This window comes from Sceloporus occidentalis, unplaced genomic scaffold (assembly GCF_023333645.1).
Source record: "Sceloporus occidentalis isolate IW3139 unplaced genomic scaffold, rSceOcc1.0.p SCAF_3, whole genome shotgun sequence".
Taxonomy (NCBI): domain Eukaryota; kingdom Metazoa; phylum Chordata; class Lepidosauria; order Squamata; family Phrynosomatidae; genus Sceloporus; species Sceloporus occidentalis.
The window spans coordinates 180,127,881-180,143,089 of NW_028316983.1; the positions used below are offsets into that span (position 1 = coordinate 180,127,881).

The 15,209-nt window shown below is 39.4% G+C and overlaps 1 long non-coding RNA gene across 1 annotated transcript in view; it reads right to left on the reverse strand.

Moving 5' to 3' along the window:
- LOC149317172 (uncharacterized) overlaps positions 1-14,279 on the reverse strand; it is a 28,297-nt gene extending 14,018 nt beyond the window's left edge. Inside the window, exons 1-2 of the long non-coding RNA XR_016280737.1 lie at positions 14,265-14,279; positions 11,417-11,479 (exon numbers count right to left, since the gene is read on the reverse strand). This is a non-coding gene — a long non-coding RNA (uncharacterized LOC149317172). The remainder of the gene's footprint in view (positions 1-11,416; positions 11,480-14,264) is intronic.
- Between the last annotated feature and the right edge of the window lie 930 nt (positions 14,280-15,209).

The window sequence follows — 15,209 nt, forward strand, 5'->3', positions numbered from 1 at the left end:
TAACACACTGTATGCAATTTGTGTATACAGTGCTGTATGCAATTTGCATATACAGTGCGCCCGTGTCATACACTGAAAGCCATGCAGGGAGGAAGGGGCGGGGTGTCCCATAGGAACAAATGGGGCACACACTCGTGGCATGCGTGTGCCATGCTGCTGCGTCGCCGCACACACAAGCCCCATTCATTTAAATGGGGCTTGAGCATAGGCATTATTTGTTTTACACAGAGGAGTCCGGCATGAATCCACCACGTGAACAAAGGGCGCACTGTATTTATTAATATTTATCACTTTGCCATGAAAAGAAAAAAACTAGCCCCTTTGGATATATATATATATATATATATATATATATATATATATATATATATATTTGATTTGTCTCCCAGAGCATTCTTCCTGAGAATACTCATTGTTTCTACTGACTTCTCATAAGTTCTGGGTGCCCTTGGTTATCACTAGGTTTATAGACTCCAATATACATTATAAATGACTAATTAAAAGCTCTTTGAAACAAGTGCCAACAAAATGATGCTAAGAAGATGACTGACATAATTTTAATCATTTTAGTCCTGTCTTTCATTCAGCTAATCCAACTAGTACTACAGGACCTATGAAGGCACTAGACAATAACAAAGCTGTGATATACAGGAAATGCCTTGCAAATGTGAATTTCCACTGGATAGCATTGAAAGACGGGATTATACAGTCAAGTCTTTGCAGCTTAAATGAGCGGGGGAAACAAAGGACTAAGAGATATGTGGCAGAACTGCAAAGCACCCTCAGGATGTCACAAAAAGCCATAAATAGAAAATGTTTTAATAAGCAGAGGTTTAAACCTTGCCCAATTATTGCCTTAAAAGATTCACCTCTTTTACGACCTTTAAAACAGAGATTTTGTTGTTCAGTAAAAATAAAATATTTTTTTTATATTTGACATGTGAATAGGATGAAGGTTTGGAGATATTTTAATTCTACTTTTCAAAGCCTTCTGGCAAGAAATATGTGCAGTATGAATGGAACAATCCCTCAACAATCAAGGACGTTTCCTACAGATGTGAGGCATTTCTCTCCATACACAATTCTGAACAATATTGGGCTGCCATAATTGTCCACTTTTACCAGGGACAAAATGTAGGACAAATTCAAGACCAAACTGTAGGGCAACTGCAGGACAAAACTCAGCTCAAAATGTAGGACATTTAAGGTCCACCATTTTTCTTCAATGTCCTACATTTTGGGCTGAGTTTTGTCCTGCAGTTGTCCTACAGTTTGGTCTTGAATTTGTTCCACATTTTGTCCCTGGTAAAAGTGGACAATTATGGCAACCCTAGAACAATATAATCCTACTGGTCCACAAAATGAAGTTGCTATGCATAGTAATATCTTTTCAAACTGACAAACTATTCTGTTTTACTGAGCAGTAACTTTGCATCATTTGAAACTGCTGACAAAAAACAGAGTGCACAAAATATTGTAGTTTTTAAAACATTATTTTTAAAAATGAGACATTAAACTATTTAAATTCCTTGCAACTTGGCATGTTAATTGACCTATTTAATTAAGCCAAGCAGATCTCCCTCTCTTACTGTACATGAGGAAGAGATTTACAATTAGTGTTGGACATAGACTGAAACTGAGAAACAAGAAGTGATAACATGATAGAAGTATAAAACTGAAGAGTACAATAAGAGGGAGAAAGATGTGCCCATGCCAGTAAAATGTGAGATATCTCAGTGAAACTGGTTTTGTAACAGAAATTTCAGGAAACTTAAAAATCTAGGACTGACAGAGCAAAAGAATTGGCAAGAGGACCTAGTAATTGAAAATCCATAAGTTTATTTCCAATTGTCGACAAAGGAAAACATTGAACTCAGTGGAATTCAAGTTCCAAAAAGCTGAGGCCCCGAACAAGACAAAATGGCTCTTTTTATATTATTGAAGACAAAGAAGCTTCTTCAATACACCTTATTGGCTAATTACAATTTAAACATACAGAATTCTTACAATCAGAACAGAAATACATGCATACATTAAAACTGCATCACCACTCCTTACCCCCTCCTTTAGGAATTCAGTAGCCTTCCTTCTAACCTTGCTTCTGGATGTCAACAATGTATCCTTATCTCAGTAGTTTATGTTATGTCTTTTTTACTGGTGCCAGCTTCCATTTAGGTCAAGATGCACTCATTATTCCTTTGCTCTAGTTTTTCTCAACTCCAAGCCTCTATTTTAAAAACTATCTCTCTGTCTGACAAAGGTGACTCCATCTTTCTATAGCTTTTTTTATTTCAACAAGGGCTTTCCACCACAGTTTGCACTATAGAAAGTCATAGAATCATAAATCATAAAATCACAGAGTTGGAAGAGACCACAAGGGCCATCCAATCCAACCCCCTGCCATGCAGGAAATCTCAAAAAAAAAAAAAAAACTTGCACAGGCAGCAAGTAGGGGGGACCCATGGTCTGCAATGTCTCTACACTAATGCACAGAGCATGGGGAATAAGTAAGATGAACTTCAATACCTAGAACAACAAAACAAATATGATACATAGGCATTACTGAAACCTGGTGGGATGAGTCTCAAGATTGGAATGTAGAAATAGAGGGGTATAACCTTTTCAAGAGAAATAGGCCAAACAGGAAAGGAGGAGGAATAGCCTTATATGTCAGGGACATTTACACCAATGAAGAGATCCATAGAATCATAGAATAATAGAGTTGGAAGAGACCACAAGGCCCATTCAGTCCAACCCCCTACCATGCAGGAAATCCAAATCAAAGCATCACTGACAGATGGTCATCCAGCCTCTGTTTAAAGACCTCCAAGGAGGGAGATTTGACTACACTCTGAGGGAGTGTGTTCCACTGTCAGATAGCCCTTACTGTCAGGAAGTTCCTCCTAATGTTGAAGTGGAATCTCTTTTGCTGTAGCTTCCATCCATTGTTCCGGGTCCTAGTCTCTGGAGCAGCAGAAAACAAGCTTGCTCCCTCCTCAATATGACATCCCTTCAAATATTTTAACAGGGCTATCATATCACCTCTTAACCTTCTCTTCTCCAGGCTAAACATCGCCACCTCCCTAAGTCATTTCTCATAGGGCATGGCTTCCAGACCCTTCAACATTTTAATCGCTCTCCTTTGGACATGCTCCAGTTTCTCCACATCCTTTTTAAATGTCTAGAACTGGACACAATATTCCAGGTGGGGCCTGACCAGAGCAGAATATAGTGGCACTATTACTTCCCTTGATTTAGACACTATACTTTTATTGATGCAGCCTAAAATTGCATTGGCTTTTTTACCTGCTGCGTCGCACTGTTGACTCATGTTCAACTTGTGGTCTACTTGGACTCCCAGATCCCTTTCACATGTAGTCTTGTTCTGCCAGGTGTTGCCCATCCTATATCTGTGCATTTCATTTTTCCACCCTAAGTGCAGTACCTTACATTTCTCAGTGTTGAAGTCCATTTTGTTAGCTGTGGTCCAACTTTCTTGTTTATTCAGGACATTTTGAATTTTGACCCTGTCAAAAGTAATTGTTGATGGACTTATTCTCCATGAAGCCCCTGTAGAGTCTTCTAAACTACTTAGATTATTTTAATCCTCCTTTACCTGGCATGGCTAATTGTGTAGTACCACAGAACATGGTGATGATCACCTCTAAATTTCTAGATCAGGATTGATGAATGCTAACATCACCATAAGGGGAAGAGCTATAACCAAGCCCTCATTAGCCTGGCTAAAACTTCCTTTGGCTTGGCTGGTGGTGAGGCATGATGGGAATGGCAGTTTGTCACAATCTGGAAGGCCATAAGTTCCCCACCCCTGCTCTAGATTGACAAAATTATTTGACACAGTATAACACTATATTAATGCCCCAATAGTTAAACAGAAACAGCAGTTACATCTAGAGACAAACAACAGAGAGTAACCACTGTTATCATTATTGTGATCTATTTCTGAGCATCTGCATACTCACACTGGAGTATCTATGTGATGTTGAACTAGACCTAAGAGATCCAGGTTCTAGTCATTGTTGAGCTATAACTCACTGGAATATCTTGGGTGTTTTCTATCAGGCATGCCTACCACACAGGGTTGTGTCTCTGCAGAAAAAATGTAGATGAAAAAAGCCACACATGGTGTCTTGAACTCATTTAAGAAATATGGAATATAAATGTAACTAATAAATAATGCAGATACAGATGAAACATTGGACTAGATCCAAAGCAGACAAAACGTGGCCCTTATATAGATTACCTGCAGGCCTTGGCCCAATCTCATGCACACATTGGCACATTTTCAACAATCCACTGTAATGAATCAGTTAAGATTTCTGTAAAAGTCATCTATACATTGCTCAACAGCATGTCAAGGGTTAAAGCCAACAAACGCTGTGCAAATTAGCCAGGGTCAACAAAAATCCTACAGAACTACCATAATCCCTTTTTGTCCACTTAATTTGAAGCGTGGGAGTGGAAAAGATGTTTCTAAACCTCTTTGAGGATTTTGACAATAAGGGGGGATCTCCCATCCCCTATTTACATGAATCCCAAACAAAAAAACAAACATTTAGAATTCAGTAGCAATAACCAAACCATCAGGTAAATAATGTAGGTATAAGAGTTAGGGAATGAAGACATCCTCCCTCCCTCCCCATAAGAACTCTCCCCCACCAAATAAAATGTCCCTTCAGCCAACTATAATAAAATGTTTCTTCAACCAAATATTAACTATTCTACTTGTTGTTTTCACATTCCCTTGAAAACTATGGCTGTTCCATTTCTTGAGATGCCTAAACTGTGTTTCTAATTGCTCACTTGAAGTTTTAATGTAGGGACATAGCCATGTCAGTTTAGAATATCAGTATGTAAAGGGATCTTGTAGTACCTTTGAGACCAACTGTACGAAAGAGGCTGTAGCATAAGAAGACATATGTATTTATAAAATACAATAATAAAACTTTAGAAACAGAACAATGAGAGTGATAACAGCAGATAGAAGAGTGAGAACCATTTGAGAATATATGAGAGGCAAAAATAAGAAAGCTACATACCTTAGCCCTCACATATACTAGCTGCACAAAGAGACAGGATGCAAGCCCTGACAATTTATCCACTATCTACAAAGCCTGCTGCATGGAGCTGGAGGTCCACACACCTTTTCTCCACAAATGCCACACATGCTCCACCTAGTTAGCTCTCCCTTGGCTGACCTGTAAGAAGACTCACACAGTGTGACACCACTGTCTGAGCTCCAGGACTCCAAATAGGATGTCTGCCCTGAAATAGTCCCAAAGCTTCCTCTGCTGTCCCCCCTGGTGGATCCCAAAACCCTAAAGGTAGATCACATGATCATCATTTGTCCTCAGTAAGCACCTCTAGATGATCACCAATAAAGCTTTACCTGTATTGGACCAGCTAAATGGTCCAAGAAACCATTTGCGCAGATAGTCCCAATTTCCCGTCACATTTCTGCTGAGTTGGGGGGGAAATCACTCACATTTCAACCTAACCCAGAAGCAACCAGCCAAAGCTCTCATTGCCATCTAGTAAGGAAGGATGGTCCAAGCAAAGCAAAAGACAAGAGGAAACAAGGAGAAATGACAGGGCTTGATATAACCCATTGTGTCATGAGGTGAGTATTCCTTTTTCTTATCCTTTTCTACGGATGGATAAAGAATGGCTCTGAAATGCAGCCACAACCCTCTGCTTATGGGATGCATGTTCATGGAGCTGAAAGAAAACCTGGCCATAGCTTTTTGTTTAGTTTGCCTTTACTCTTATATTATTTTTAAAAATGATTTTAATTTCATATACAGTTTAGTGCTAGTTAAATAATTTTTTTACTTATATTATTTTTTTGTCTTATAAAAAACCTTATAAGATACTTATAAGAAGTGGTATTCCTCCACCGAGTGTCACTGGGTGTGGGAGGTGGGACTTGTGGGGGCAGAACCAAAGATCACACCCTTTTCCTGCCTTCCACATGCCATTTTACTCATAAGTAGAAACTGGTGTGTGGCAGGGAGGGAGAGTTCCCAAAGGACCCTCCCTTTCTGCACTGCACTGGTTTATTCCAGAGTAAAATAGCATGAAGTGGGGAGGGAAGGTGCCTAGAGCAACCCCCCTTCCTGCCACATGCTGATTTCCTCCAGAGTAAACCGGTGCAGGGGAGGGAGGCAGTGCACTCCTCTGAGGTGTCACCCGATGTGTTCCACACTCCCTGCACTCCCCTGTGCCACTATTGCTTAAAAGATAGCCTTTTTAAAATTGCATTATCTGCTTCCAAGGGGCTGAACTCTGAAACAGGAACAAGGTATTACCTTAGAAGTTCCATAGAAGGAAGCCGTTTCAAGGAGCATTAACAAGATGACAACCATATTGAGATCAACTATAATAAAAAATACCCTCCAACATTTTACAGATGAAAACTGGGATAAATGTGGGGAAGCAACATCAGAGTGTAGTCAAGATGGCAAAAGTTATTATTGAAGAAGAACACACAAGGTAGAAGGTGCTGCAGTACTTTGCTTTTGCCTGAGCCTGCTGGATTCCATTCCCTCCTCCCCTCTCCCCTCTGCTGAGTCAATTGAATACAAACTACTTTTTGTACTTTCAGTTCAGTTTGCAGCTATTGAGGTAAACTAGGGAGAAAGGAGGAAAGTGGGAAGCACCAGAAGACATTTTAAAAGTTACTGGGGGGGGGGGGGGGGAGAACGGGACATCAAAGGATTAACTGGCACTATCCCAACCAAATTGGGACAGTTGGAGGTATGCAATAATAGTAATAGTATGTTAAGATTTGTTTCTTCTGTACTTCAGATTGCTGAAGTAGCATCTTTTAACAAGCTTTTTGATAGCAAATATTACAGTGGATAAGCAAAGAAATTGGAGTAGCCTTTTTAAAAAGTTGCAGATATCCATTCTTTTGAATAAGACAGAGAGAGTTGATTAAGGGGATGCCTGTCTCCCAAATCTATTAGGGCCACTGGTTACTGTCTGCCATAGTCTTCCATTCTTTGAAAAAGAGAAAGCAAAAACGTAAAAAAACCGCACTCCATTCTAGTGACTTCACTTGCTACAGTCCTGAGGGACTGTAGAGGTGAAATGCAGCCTGGGTATGGTTTGAATGCTTGAAGGAGTTCACCCATTGTAGTGGGTGAGGGATTGGGGACTGAAGCTCTGGTTATTGTTTGTCTTCAAGTATTCAAGACAATAAACCAGGTTCACCTCATACCCATCGCCTTCTCTTGGTAGCTTGTGAGTGGAGCCACCAAATGAATCTCTTCCACCACTGTTTTTCAAGGTAGGAAGGATACAGGCAGAGGTCTGTGTCTATGTATGCATGTGTTAGTGCCAGGGAACCTTTATATCTCAGTGTCCTGGGCGTCCAAACCACAAGGTACTACTGAAAAGAAATAAGGGCATTAATGTTGGTCAGGAAAAAGAATAAAATAATTCCTAACAATTTGGTAATCATATATGCATTAGTTGATATTACTAAATTGTTTGTACTAGTTTCATTAAAAAAAAAAACTTCTTGTAACAACACTTGTTTGTATCTGCATCTTATTCTGTCACAAATATCTACTCTTCCCTATTCTGCCTGTGTTTCACCTTGGAACCAGCAATAATAAATACTATAATCCTCTTCAATGGCATTACATTTCAGGATGTGCCCTTTGAGACCATCCCTCTAAAGCACATTACCAGCCTATTGGGGCGGAGCAGTTACGGCTCTATTATTTGGCCTGAAATGGGAGAGAAGCCAACCTGTGGTATACTAAAGCCCTTGTCTTCTTCTAGGACATGCCAAAAAAAGATTACACCATTGAGATGCAGGCTTTGATGTTCTATACAGAGTTGGTCTCATGCCATAACCTATGGAAACTGCTGAACTCACAAGGTGTCTTGGATGCCAGAATGTGAACCTCTTGCAAGGACAACAATGTGTTAGATATGTATAATTCTGAAATGTTTCTGTAGTTTTGTAGTATACCTTCTGTGGTCTAAATTGAATCTCCCCTGCATAATGGTCCTGTAGATTTTTTAATCATATATTATTAGACTGCCTCTTTCCAATGATGTACTGGAGTGATAAATCATTGGAGTATGTGGCTGCTGTGATGAGATGTTGCTTCAGTACACCATTGAAGTTGTCACTCAGTTAATGTATTATTAAGGCATACTGATGATGTGTTGCACAAAAAAACAGTGCAGGCAAAGGAACAAAAGGTTTAGGAGCCGATTCAATGTAATTACAAGATAAAAGTCAGCCAGCACACAGCAGGCTACAAATGGCTTTCATGGATTCAGTAAATCGCCTTGCCTTTCTTTGTTGTTTGTGGTTTCAAGTGGCTTGTTTTCCTAGTCTTTCTCCCCATCCTTACCCCCATAGCCCCATTTTCTGGATTGATTTGACATAAAGGAAGGATAGAGCTAGGGACTGAATGGTTTCAAATAAAGTAAAAAACATTAAAATGACAAAATAGTAGTTTTTTTCATAAGAAAAGTAATCTCTCTCTCTCTCTTTTACAAGACTGATCATCCTGCATGGACCAATTTTAACCCATTCCCAGTTAAACCATGCAAGATTTTTGGCTGTTGGTTGTGACTGTTTATGGATTAAGATGTATCCTATATTTTATAAATGCCATGAATCATGTTTGCTTATGTAATTCATGTTTATGATATCCTGTTAAAGTGAAACGCACATACAGCAGAATAATGAAATCCACAGTGTGTGCTACTTTACAGTATACTGCAGGGAAGAATACCATATTCAAAAGTTTGTGTATGGAAACAAAAGCTCTTAGCTTAAAGACAACTATGCCAATACAACATCAGTGCTCACTTTGTCCTTTGATTGACCCCCTTTTCTAAGGTGTATTTGTTGGTTAATATGTAAATCCTTAACTGCAGTGTGGAATTATACAATCTAGGAGAAGCTTCATGATTTGTTTCTGCTATGGCTTTTTCCACCATTTTTCTACTCTTGTGTTTATAGTTATAGCAGCTGAAGTGAGATGGAGAAGAGGGTAGCAAAACTTATGCCAATATTGTAGGGTAATTTAAGTTTCCTAAGCCTTTGCTAAAGAAACAAAAATATTTAAATATCAAACATACCAAAGCCAAGCCTGTTAGGGTCTAGCTTTCAATTAGCACAGTAGCAGAAATGTGCTCTTGTCTAACTATCGGGCAGTACAGATGGGTTGCTCTGTGTCGCCCATCGTTGCTCTGCGTCTGTGCTGCAACATCCGCATGCTGCAGCACAGGTATGCTGTCTAAAAGGAGCCGCTCTAGGAGGCTCCTTTTTTGAGATGTCATAAGGGCCGCGATGCGTACCATGTGGGTGCTCGGGGACCCTTATGTCACGAGACTGCACCCTATGTACATGGGGCTGCAGCCTCTTGACATCAACGCAGAGATATTAGGGCTCAGCGCATATGGATGCCAAGCATTATCGAGCCCTAATATCGCTGCTAATGGCCTGTGTGTACCGGGCCAAAGGTTCCCTAAGAACTGACACTGACTCAAAAACAATAAACACAAGTAACTTGAAGTTCAAACAAAAGTTTACTTATAGTTTTAATCTATATATACATAAAGGCTATATCCTAATCTAGCTAGTGAATAGTTCAGGTAAAAAGAAATCTTTATCTCACTATCTTTCCAAAGAAAGTTTAGAGATGAGGAAGATGGAAAACATGCAGTTCAGTTGAAAATCTTTGGGAGAGAATGGGTCTGTTAGTCCTAAAGGAGGAATGACCTCAGTCACATGGTGAGAGAGAAGGGGGGGGGGGGGGAGAGTTTGCATGCAGGAAATCCCTGTCTATTTATGGAAAGGGAAAGAGAATGCAAAAATCGTCTAACAAATATGAAATGAGAGGGGAACCAACATTTATGTTGGTAGTTGGAGATAGGACTGCCTACAGTTTCACACCACATTACCTGCCATGGCTAAATGCTATGGAATTCTGGGATTTGTAGTTTTGTGAGATATTTAGCCTTCTCTGTTAGACAGCTCTGGTGCCACAACAAATTACAAATCCCAGAATTACATAAAATTTGAGACAAAATAATAATAATAATAATAATAATAATAATAATAATAATAATAATAGAATTAAGCCATGGCAGTTAACATGGGGTCAAACTGCATCATTTCTGCAGTGCAGGTTAGATCCTGCACTTGCAATATTTCACATGGTGTGCTCTTTCCCAAGACCCATGAGCCTTTATGAAGCTAAAGAGGAGGAGGGCAGCAAGATTTACAATGGTTCAATAGACATTTTTTTCAGGCATGTTGTGGCTGGAATGGGGAAACTCACAAAGAATATTTGAAAAACATGCATTTTAAAAGTAAGACTTTGTTACATTTATATTCAAGCTTTTCTTCAAGGAGTTCATGCTGGTGTGTATGGAGATTATTGCACCTGCAAATCCTGCCAGCATAGACATGGGATTGAAAAGTCAAAACTAGATATTATTGCATGTAGCCAAGGCCAGGCGAGTGCAACCTGTCTGCAGCCTGGACCCCAGCCATGCTTTTCCAGCTGCTTTTCAAAAAACGGAGCTTGCTGTTTTTGAAAAGCTGCTTGATAAGTGTGGCTGGGGTCCGGGCTGCAGATGGGTTGCACTTGCCAGGGCTTGGCTGTGTGGGATAATCCCCGGTTTTGACTTTTTAATTCCAAATCTATCCCAGTGGGATTTACAGGTGTGATAATCATCCCCATATTTATCCTCACAACAACTCTATAAGGTAGTTTGGGCTAATAAATAGATGCTAGTCTGTAAATGTATGGTAAGATTCATGAACTGAGTGGGGATTTGCACATGGGTCTTTCCAGTCCTATTGCTTAGTATCAAATCTCTGTTGGGGGCATCTGTTGCTGATTTTTTCACTGGTACAGTTCCAGTGTTGAAGAAAAATTGGGGTTTAAATAACATTATAAAAATAATCATAATAACTTGATCCTCAAGCATTCCTGCCATTGTTTTGGCTTCTGCCTTTAGCACCCCAGATCCTCTGTTTATAATTTCCTCGCTCATTGTTTCCCATATGCCATGATACAGTGATCTGGGTGTTGGATTATGACACTGGGAGACCAGAGTTCGAATCCCCATGAGCAGTGGGAATCAACTGGATGATGTTGAACTTTCTCAACCTTATAGGAAGACAATGGAAACCCATTCTGAACAAACTCTTGTGATAGGTTACCTTAAAGTTTCCATAATTCAGAAATGAAGTGAAGGCACAAAACAATAGCTTCCATTTCTCCTAACCCTTTCTGGTTTGTTCTTATTCCCTCTAGAATGTTAATTCTGATTATCTTATACCCGATTGCCTTGCATGGTACAGATATATCATGAAAGACCAGGAAGATAAGCAAAATGAAAATGGAATTACCAGAAAGCTGCATGAGAGAAGGGATCCACCGAATTCTAAAGAAGCATATTTGACATCCAGTGCCTGAATAAAATAAAATTGTGCAGAATCCATTTCATTATATATTGCTAAGGAAGGGTAAATAACAGCAGTTCCACCTGAGTAAAAGCAACAGAGAAGTTTGCCGTTTCCACCCTACATAGTGATCTGACCTTTCTCTTTTAAAGGTCAGTGTTTCCACATGAGAATAAAAGAACCTTTCTAAGTGGCATCTAATTAAAAAGTCTAGACTATGATAGAATGACTCTTTGGAATCATTATCTTTCAGTGATAATAGCAATATGAACACCACTTGAAGGATCTGAATTAATGAGGCACAAATGGTCACTAGTGCCTTTAATAAAGTCCATGGCCAACAAACACTCCTGTATATGATTTATCAATAAATAACATAACATCAAGTTTCATATATATATATATATATATATATATATATATATATATATTATTGTAAAAGGTATATGATTTTAAGGAACATAAATATCTGCACAGGAAAATGTAGAAGTGACAATAAATGACTGGCTACCATGTCTGTGTGTGCTGTGTGCCTTCAAGTCATTTCCAACTTATGATGACCCTAAGGTGAGCCTATCATGGATTTTTTTATTGGCAAGATTTGTTCAGAGGAGATATACATCATCCTATTCTCTGTTGCACCCAATACCAGGAGCTTTGGATGCCCTTAGTTTGTTGCTGTGCTCTTACACTCAAGTCTTTAAAGCTTAAATGAGCACAAAAAGCAAGGACCAAAAGATATTTGCCAGAGCCACAAGTCACCCTTGGTATGTCAGGAAAAGGCCATAAATAAAAAATGTTTTAATAGATAAAGATTTAAACCTTGCCAAATTTTCGCCTTAAAAGACTCACCTCTTTTAGGACCTTGAAAACAGGGATGCTGTTGTTGAGTAAAAAATAAAATATATTTATGCTTATGCCATAGATGAAAACCACCAGGACATATGTGGTCAAGCAGCTTCAGTGTGTGGACAGGCAATAAGAGGGTGAAAGTTATTAATGAGAAAGAACACACAAACCTACTGTCTTAAACAAAGAAACCAGGAAATTTAGGCACTGAGACCCAGTACAGATGGATAAAAAGGGGTGGATGGGGTGAGGGCTGAGCAGCCCCATGCTTACAGCCCTCCCCATGCTGCCTGGGTGTCATCTTTGTGTGCGGCCATTCAGACGTGCGTGCCATGATGACATCATTTTGGTGCAGCACCCAAACGATGTTGTGACAAAGGGGTGTGATCAAGCCACCTGGCAGTGGCTATGATGCCACTTTGCACGCACAAAAAGGAACCAGAAAAACCAGATCCTTTTTGTACTCTGCAGAGGCCAGATCAGTGCCATGATGAGCATTTGCCACAGCACCAATCTGGGGCAGAAAGGGGCAGCATCTTGCCATCCCTTCCTGCCTGTTTGTACCTGGCTTGAGTTTAGGAAACTCATCTAACTTCAATTGTAAGCTGGCAGGATGGGGTGGGGGAAATAAGCTGATTAGGAAGCACAAGACTTTGCCTTCTCTTCTCTCCTCCTTCTGCTGCTGCTGAGTTTAACCAAACACAAACTCATTTTGCATTTTGGACTCGGTTTGCAACTGTTGCAGTCAGCTGAGGATGTAGAGGGAAAGTGGGAGGAAGAAAAACTAGGACATTCTAAAATCACCCAAGAAAGCAGGACAGCAGCAGATTAATTGGGGTTGTCTCTGCCAAACCAGGACAGTTAGAGGATATGTTATTTATACAGTGAAAAGGCATAGTTTTATTAATACTTGTCAAAGCCCTATGGCTAGAAATATGTGTTAAGACTAACCAAGAGGTGTTTTTTTTTTTAATCACTTATGTATCCTCTGAGAATTTTAGATGGAAGTATATGGTGCCTTACTCTTTTTTATGCTCCCTTCCATTGCTGAAATGGTACACTTAACTTGGAAGATGTAAAATGTGTAGTGAGGTAGAGGAACCATTTTATATAGGTATTAAATATGTACTCATCCTGTTTGTACTTTCCTAGTATCAGCCCTGCACATCGGAACTAATAGCTGACATCCACTACAGAAGTAATGAATTGGGAGGCAGTGAACTGAGGTGTCCCATATAGTTGGGAGATCTTCTGTTTCTGGATGATGATGATAAACTGCATCAGTGTATCTTCTTTCCTAAATATATGTGAGGGTAACAGGGTCTTTTTGTTAAAAAAAATTCAAGAAAGCTGTTGTGTCTGCAAAAAAAGAAAATATTGGGCGAGTAGGTTAGGTTTACTGACTAGTTTAAAACTGAAAGTCACTTTTTATAATGAAAGATCATTATGGAAAATTTTACCACTGTTGACTTATCCCAATGTAGTCTCTTCCAGAGATTCCTCCCTCTTCACAGCTCTGCTTGTTATCTTCTAAAGCATTTTGTGAACAGTTACATTGCTATGGGCAAAGTTCAAAAATAAAATTTCATGTGGCAATCAGAGTTGTTCCCGGTGACCTACAAACCTTTCAGTAAACTTCAGATCTCTCAAACCATTAGAGATACTTATTGTGGGCCTCTAGAATACATAAAACTATTGATAAAGGGGAAAAAATGTGTTGAAGAAAACATACTTTAAAAAAAAATTCCTAGTGTGTCTCCCCCCGCCCCCCGGGGCCAGGTCATATTACATTTCCATGATGATACCAAACAGATAAATTGCAGGACCCCCTTTTTTTTTACAGTTTTCCCCATATATCACCAGTTCTGTTTTGTTGTTCTTTTTTTCTGTTCACATTCTTCACTGAAGTTAGATTAATGTATGTGATTAGCTTGAGAATACTTACCTTTATGAAGATTGTGAGGTTGACAGTAGTCACTTGAACTATCAGGCAGTGCAAATGGTGTACATTCTTGGCTGCATCTATCATGGTATACATAAATTAACAACAACAACAACAACAAAGAAATATGGAATGTGGATAAATTGACGGTATCCAGCTTCTGATCTAAACTTAGCTGTCACAGATAAATTGCTTTAAGGAAATTTGGTCACTTAACAGGCTTTCATTCTCTGCCACCTAAATGAGAGTAATACTCCTTGATCAATGGGAAGACAAATTAGAGTATAACTATACTATTCAGACTAATGATAGACTTGGCCTCAAAGTGTGGATGTGCAGGAAAGTGCTCATGGAACATATGTGCAAATGCTAGAGCAGGGATGAGGGTCCCATGGTCCTCCAGATGTTCAATTCCCAACAACCCTAAACTCATTGTGAGGAATAAAGCAGTTCATCAGCAACTTGAGCTTGAAGGTTCCCCTCCACTTACTCTAGTGGATGATGGAATATATGGGTCCTCCTTCCATATCTGCACAATCATCCCAAGGAAGGAGGTTTACCTAATGTTTAGATAAGAGGTAGTTTTATCCAGTATCCCATATGTAGTAGTCTAAAAATGTTTTCTGGTCATCCCAAAGATCTTCTAGCCCAGGGATGGTGAGATTTGTTCTAAAGACAACATTAGAATACATCTTCCAACATCTCTGATCATTGACTGTAGTGGGTAGAGATTATGAGAGTGGTGCCCACAACATCAGGAGAATCACAGCCCTATTCAGTGAATTGAGCTACAATGAGCTATGAATTGAGCTACAATTCATTCATTCAATTTGTGCTACTCACATCCCAAGTAGGCATCAGTTATTCTTTTAAGCTTAGTAAGAAAAACTGAGCACTAAATTTGGAATTTGCCAAGCCATTGTATTCTGCATCATCATGTATAGATGT